This window comes from Dipodomys merriami, unplaced genomic scaffold (assembly GCF_024711535.1).
Source record: "Dipodomys merriami isolate MVZ:Mamm:240054 unplaced genomic scaffold, mDipMer1.0.p SCAF_32, whole genome shotgun sequence".
Taxonomy (NCBI): Eukaryota; Metazoa; Chordata; class Mammalia; order Rodentia; family Heteromyidae; genus Dipodomys; species Dipodomys merriami.
Genome location: NW_027204715.1, coordinates 15,721,511 through 15,728,865, shown reverse-complemented (window position 1 = coordinate 15,728,865; position 7,355 = coordinate 15,721,511). Strand labels below are relative to the sequence as shown.

Below are 7,355 nucleotides of genomic sequence, written 5' to 3'. Positions count from 1 at the left end.
TTTCCTCTTTCACATATATAATATAATATAATATTTATAATTTGGAATTTATAGAGGTTTTGCTTATTAGTTGCTATCTCTTCATCATAAAAAGAATCTCATTTATTAACATTATCACAGTATACATATAAAAAATTACCTTTTTGTGAAAAAGCGTACTACATGATTCACTGATAACAAGCCCTGCTTATCCACAACCAGCCAGGTCACCAATGACGTTAGATGGGCAAATATTTGTACAGGGTAAATAATTAGTTTTCCAGTCAATATGATCATAGTAGTTGTGCATTCACCAGGATTTCATTTTTCAATGAAAAGAAGCATCTCTCATTTGATTCCTCTTCGGAAAGGTAGCTGTGGCGTGATCTTTCTCATACCATATAAGAAATATATTAAAACTGTTGAGCATCAAGACAAAGAACCTAGGTTTCTGATGGCCGCAGGAAGTAAAAGAATCAGTCCTCCCGAGTTAGAAATTTATCTAGGAACGAAGTAAAATAAGAAAGTTATTGAGGAATATGTACGTACATACTGTAGCATATAATCTATTTTATTTATTTTACGCTATACAATTTTATTTCATGTTTTAACCTTTGGTTCTTTTGATTGTTTTTTTTAAAACTTCATTTTTTGGCAACATTACAGTTTGAACTCAGGCACTTGTACTTACAAGGTTAGTGCTCTGCCTCTTGAATCACACCACCATCCCAATTTTTTGCTGGCTCTTTTGGACACAGGGTCTCAAGGTCCTTTCTGCCAGCATCGGCATGGAAACACAATCCTTGTCATCTCGCCCTGGTAAGTAGCTTGGATTACATTGCTGTCATTTGTCATATTCTTTATTGGACCAATGTAAACATGATATGAAATATCTATATATTGCAGAAATTTAGATTAAGAACAAATGTGATAAAAGAACAATGTGTATTTGAAGGCTTCACCTTTTTCTCTGAATTTAATTATATACTATATGCTTTTTCCATAGAGTATGAAACTTTGCAATTTCTTTTGGAATCCAATTTCAATTTTGCCAATAATATATGGCCTATATGCATGCACTGTATTAACACAATCACATATTACAGGGAAAACAATGAAATACTCATGTTCATCTGAACCAAACTAAAGAGACATTTAGAAGAGCTGTGGGCAAAGATGTAGTAATAACTGTCAGAGTTCTAGTTCTTTTATTATAACCCCTTACCACAGCTGTCAATGTGGTTCTCCACATCTTAATGCCATGAACTCTACAATTAAGAGATAATTTATCTTTTCTACAAATACGTTAGTTGAATGGAAATGTTTATTGTTTTAAAATATAACACTAAATGATAACTCTGAAAATACAATATTGCCATACTCTAACATATGTTTAAATTCACTTTGATGTCCCCCATTGACTGTCCTTCCTTTTCATTGTGTTGCTGAAATATAAATGGATTACTATCTCAATGATCTAAGAGGTACTCCAGACATACTGGGACACTGTGGCATCTCATAATCAGTACTAGACTAAGAGAAATAAGAATCCTGTTGTTTTAACACTGACATCTGTTAGCTCAGGAATCTGTTATCAGCTGAGTAAATATCTGCTCAATAAGTATAGTTGGACAAGATAATCTCCATAATGTCTCCTCTAGTTTTAGTTATTCTTGTAATTTGCAGATGCATAACTTATGTACAGATGACATTTTAAAATGACCTTACATGTAGCCAGAAAAAATGCAAAGGTGTAAATTAGTTTGCAGTGTTACACTGACATCGTTTGGTAAGGTTTCAGTTGATAATGTAGAGATTGATAAGCCAGTAGGTAGACAGCTAGATGCTTGATGAGCAGTTAGAATCACATTTATGTCTAGCTAGCCATACACTGTTTGGGCTATGAAATCCATAGCTGTGCGACCAAAAAAAAAGTTTAAAAAGAAAAGAATGAGATTGTAAGTCCAAAATCTACATATTTAAATAATCTTGACAATAGATTTAAATGAATGATAAAGCATTTCAACTAAGAAGCATGAAAAAACGCAAAGCTGCTAAGATTAAACAGGTTAACCCTGTTCAAGGACCTTACAAAAATGATGAACAACTATGTGCTCACGACAGTAAGCAAAGAACAAGGGCATTTGGGGGAATGAAGAGGAGAAAGTTCCCTAAAAATCACAAATAGAGATTTACCACCCCAGCAACCCAAATCTCCCAGGGAGGTGTTTGCTATTTGACTTGGTGCTCATTTAATACTTGTGTTTCAATCATCCGGCTTTCAGGATAGTGTAGGAAAATATACACCTCAGAAAAGAGAAAAGAGGAATCTTTTTTTTTTTCTTTCTTCTTTCTTTCTTTCTTTCTTCCCTTTTCCTTCTTTTTTTAATTGCAGAATGTCTGTTCCTGGGGTTGCATTACCAACCCCAGCGGATTAGATGGGGCTGATTACCTTCGCCTTGAAACAGAGAGTCTTTCTGCGCTGCGGGGGGAGGGGAGGCCTTTCCAGCAGAGCCCTCCTCCGCGAGCCCTCGACTCCCTCCCTCCCCTCCCCAGGCATTCACTTGCAAATCGCCCAGTGCCAGCCGCAGCCAACACTTCCCCGACTCTAACCTTCCCAGGGCGAGAGCTGCAGCTCCATCAGCAGAACCTTTCTCTCTGGGTGAGGAAGGGCTTTTTTTTCTTTTTTTTTTTTCTTCCTTTCTTTTCCTTCTTTTTTTTTCTCCTCCTCCCCCTCTCCCCCCTTAATCAGAATCACTGAATGAAAGCCAATCAGAGAAAGAGAGAGAGAGCAGAGAGAGCTCGGGAGAGCTCGCCCCCTCCCCTCCCCGTTTTCTTCAGTTCCCTGCCGTCCAGAGTTAAAAGTGCTGCTGAGCGAAAGCTTGAGTTAGATTGAAGTCGAATCAGGGATAGAAAATAACAGCAGAAAACAAACAAAAAAAGGGGGGGCGGGGAGTATAGTGGCAATTGCTTCAGGGTTATATTGGCTGCAACCAACTTCCATTACTCAGAAGCTGATTTTAAAAAACAAAACAAAAAAAAGGTAGGAAGACTTCACCTCTTTCCTTTGAACTCCCTTTAGCTCTTTTATTTTGTCCCCTTGTGTGGAGGTGTGTGTGTGTGTGTGTGTGTGTGTGTGTGTGTGTGTGTGTGTGTGTGTGTGTGTGTTTAAGATACAGTAGATATTTTGAATTAAATATCTTTAATCAATACGCATACAACTCATTATATTAGTTTCCAGAAGCAACTGTTTTTGCATATATATATGTATATATATATGCCATAGGTAATGCAAAACTGGGTAAATTATACTTTGTGCTCAACAGTGGGTCATGATCCTAGAGTTTGAGATTTCATTCACTCTGAACAAATGCTAAAATATTTACAGCGCACGGTTTGTCAGGATCCTACTTGTTTATCTGTATTGTTACCATCCGTTTGGAGGGATGGTATTGCTGCTTTAAACATCCTCTAGCATTACTTTGCATTCCATATGAATGGATTCACTCCGTACTTATTCACAGTCATAGTTCATTGTACCTTCAATGTAAAGAGGGATGACAGGCAGAAGACAGATTCCGCGGAGCTGTCAGTGGTCACTCTGCATCTCCATAAACACAGGAGACTGACATTCATCAAAAACAGAATAGGCTTAATTTCTGTATTCATAGTTTTTTTTGTCAGAAGGGGGATAAAAAGGGGGAAGATTAAATGCATGCAGTCAGCAGTGACAGCATTTATTGCTTCCGCTGCAATAAAATCCATATTTTATGTGATGTTAAATTAATGCAGCATATTGCAAGTCTAAATGCATGTCCCCAACAAGTAACTATTGATAACACTGTAAGTGTGGGGAAAAGCAATCTTCTGCAAGTGTTTTTATCCCCCCACAATAAAAGCCTACAATCTCTTTATCATTAAAAAGGGGGAAAGGGTCTGCAGGTGAAGTCAAAGACAAACATCATTTTGGAACTGACCTATCATCTTTTGCTTAAAGAAAGGAAAGAAAAAAAACAGATCTGTTTCCTATAATTGTGGTCTTTCATTCCAGTAAAAGCTTTTATTATTCCAAACTGCATAACCATTACTTCTCAGCTCTTTGGAAATACATTATTTTTCCTCTCTCTCTCTCTCTCTCTCTCTCTCTCTCTCTCTCTCTCTCTCTCTCTCTCTCTCTCTCTCTCTCTCTCTCTCTCTCTCTCTCTCTCCCATTTTTTTCCTTTGAAGGACTCATATTAAAAATAATCTGTCCCTCTGAGAATGCTGGCAACGACTGTACTTCAATGCATATGTTGGTAGATTTTCTCTTTGCACACCATCCCTCTGTCTGTCTTTAAAATGTAGCTACAAGAGCTTCTGTGTGGTGAATAACACTTGGCAAGTGTGCTCATTTTTTAGGTCTAGTATGGTGAGGATTTTTAATTAGTAGAACTTTCATGAAAACATTATGTCATTGACAAAGCTGCATGTTCATTTTTAGTTCAAGTGATGATGGAAGAGGAAGAGGTTCTCCCCTAGAGAATAGGCTGAAAGACAAGTTGCACAGATAATGTGCATCCCACTCAACCCTGGTGTAGTAAATGTGGCACAGGTGTAATGTGTGTGCAGTGCATAAGGTAATCATGGTTTATCAGCGGATGGTGCTGTTGGAGAGATTGGAAAGTGAGCAAATATAAACAGCATGTAAATGTGGCTGAGGGACACAGTCAAACGCAAAACCGAGCTAAAGGTAAAAATATAAGCCAATCCTTCTTGCATTTACTTTCTGTTGCTCTTGGCTGTTTTTTTTTTTTTAAATATGAGTCAGTGTCTGCTTTCATTAAATCAGACACTTCTTTGGTTTCAAATAGTTGCTGCTAACAATTTGACTTTCTCTGTAAATGCCTATGCCTTCCTTGACTTCAAAGAATAGATATCCATGCACTGAAACACTAGAGGGGTAACAATCAAGGAAAGGGAGATACAGAATATAAAGTGTATGAGAACTCACCTGCATGTACATATTTGTAAGGCTAATGGTTAAATTGTCTACTACCTGGTTATGCTCTTTTTATTAATAAGAATAGAATGATAAAGGCACTCAATTTAATATGCTATATATGTATATGTACATATATATATATATCTTAAACTACCTAATATTTAAAAACATCCTTCCTAGAAAGAAGTAAAAATTCTAGCACCTTATAGAAAAGTTCATAAAATATGAAAGAGGTATGATTTTTTTGTTTTTGTGTTTTTAGTAAAAATTTGGGATTGAAAAGGGCAATTGCAAACTGTGTGGATCCTGACTAAAATACAAGGTGAAATTATTGTCCTCCACCGAACTTCTCATATAAACACATAGCTGAGGCCAAGTGGAATCATCCGGAGGACTTCTTGGCCCATTACTGATTTGCTGTCTCTTAACCTACTTTGCAGCAAGTGGTAGCTCCATGGTCTCTTGGAATGCCATTTTTATACCAAATCTTTCCACTAGGCTGCAGTACAGGGATAACGTTGGCTATGTGGGTGCTGATTCAGCAGCAAAAATGAACCATATTTTCGTTAATGGTTATTATCAGTAGTTGCGATGCACAGTAGGTAAATACTATGAGTTACAGACGCAAACACAACTACCTGTAGTCTAGCCCTTGCATTTCAATAGGTACATCCATACTGTATTCCTCTCTGTTATGTAAATAATGTCCTAATATTAATGCCACTTTGGAACTGCCTGTAAAATAACTGAAAGCTATCAATGATGGTGATATAGTGATATAATTATATATAACGAATATTTAGGTCAATAAATAAACAAAAAATATATACACAGGATCTCTGAATTTTAAGTCTATGTTTGGAAAACGACTTTGGATTATAAATATTATTTGCAATAGGGTTTCAGAAAATCTAGTTTCCTTTCCTTATTATATTTAACACTCATGTCTTAAATAGATTAAAGTTAAAAAATAAAGTAGTAAGAAAATTTTTTAAGCATTGCTTTAATGACTATAATATATGGTAAATATGGTGAGCCTTTAAGGGAAAAACCAGAGTCTGTGGGATTTATTTCTCAATACATAATTGAAAGATGAAATGTAACATAGAAAATTCTGCTTATCTTTTCATAACACTATCTAGATCAATGAGTTTATCTAGAAAATTCTACTTTATCCTGATTATAAATCCTGACATATGCAGATAGGTTTAAAAAAAAAGGCCTGAATTTAAAAGTTTTTAAAGTGTTTGCATGCTTAAAGAATTTGGGTCTTGTCCATGGATCATTCTTAAATTTTTCTTTTTCATAAGTTCAACAATAAAAACTGCAGATTTCTGTCATGCATCCAAGATAAAAAAAAATTCAATCAACAACTGATGCTTTCTAAGATAGCAGCATCAGCTCACGGTCATCTCTGTGTTCTTTCTTTTTGCCTTTGCAGCAGCATCACCTCTCTGGACATTTTAGTATGAACCTCCGAATTATGTACAATACAAACCACTCTTTTTTATTTTTATTTTTTCTGTCTTCACTGGAAAGGTGCCTGGAGCATGAAGCCATTTTGCTTTTTCCTACCTTCCTTGTCACTGATCAATCAAACTCAACTTCAGAGACATAAGGTTTAAAAAAAAAAATCAGATCTTTCCCAACGAAGGTGTAGGTTTCTGAGAATGGATTGTCCTAAATGATGTTTTAGCACTGATCAGTTAAAATAATCTGACAAGTTCCGGCCTTGTTTTAGAACTAACTTTTTCTTACCTGTTTATTATTAGTGCATTTCTCATAAAAGTAACTTTTTAAGCAAAAAAGTTCTTTTATTATCTTTATTAATTATTTTTTTTACCAATTTCTTTCCAGTTTTGTTATTTTTCTTTGTAACTGTGTATGTGATTTCTTATCTTCTACACATCCAAAAAGCATTTCTTAAAAATTAACCATATTGGAAATAAACCCTTCTTGAAAGAGGAGACTGCAAGTTGAATGAAATAAAATTGCTTTTATGTGAATTTAAGATATAACATACCATCCAAAAATGCCCATTTGTGGGATATTTAAATGTCTCACACTGCAATCCCTTCTGGCAAAGAGATTCATATTCTTAAGCAGTTTCCCAGTAACATTATAAAGCACTTTATCAAGTCATGTGATCTCCATTTTCAACCTTTCCTTTCATTTTTTTTTAAGAAAAGAGCTTCCTTGATTCTCCAAATCTATATGCTATAGTTGTACAGATTAAAGTGAAATGACATTTCAGGCTTCAGACAGGATTAAACAATAGACTGTAATACAACTTGTGTCAAATGGGACACTCAGCATTAAATAATGTCTAAACACTTGCTAGTCCTGCTGATCCTCATATTTCAGAACAACATACCCCACCCCCTGTCCCCTTCTC

At 35.6% G+C, this 7,355-nt stretch overlaps 1 protein-coding gene across 6 annotated transcripts in view; it reads left to right on the top strand.

Annotated features, from left to right (window-relative positions):
* The first annotated feature begins 2,583 nt into the window (after positions 1–2,583).
* Positions 2,584–7,355, top strand: part of LOC138841502 (cadherin-10) — a 168,353-nt gene continuing 163,581 nt past the window's right edge. For 4 of the 6 annotated variants that reach the window (XM_070042231.1, XM_070042230.1, XM_070042229.1 and 1 more), the window contains exon 1: positions 2,660–3,022. The gene's annotated coding sequence lies outside the window, so the exon portion shown is untranslated. The other 2 variants (XM_070042227.1, XM_070042225.1) reach the window with 2 other exon arrangements.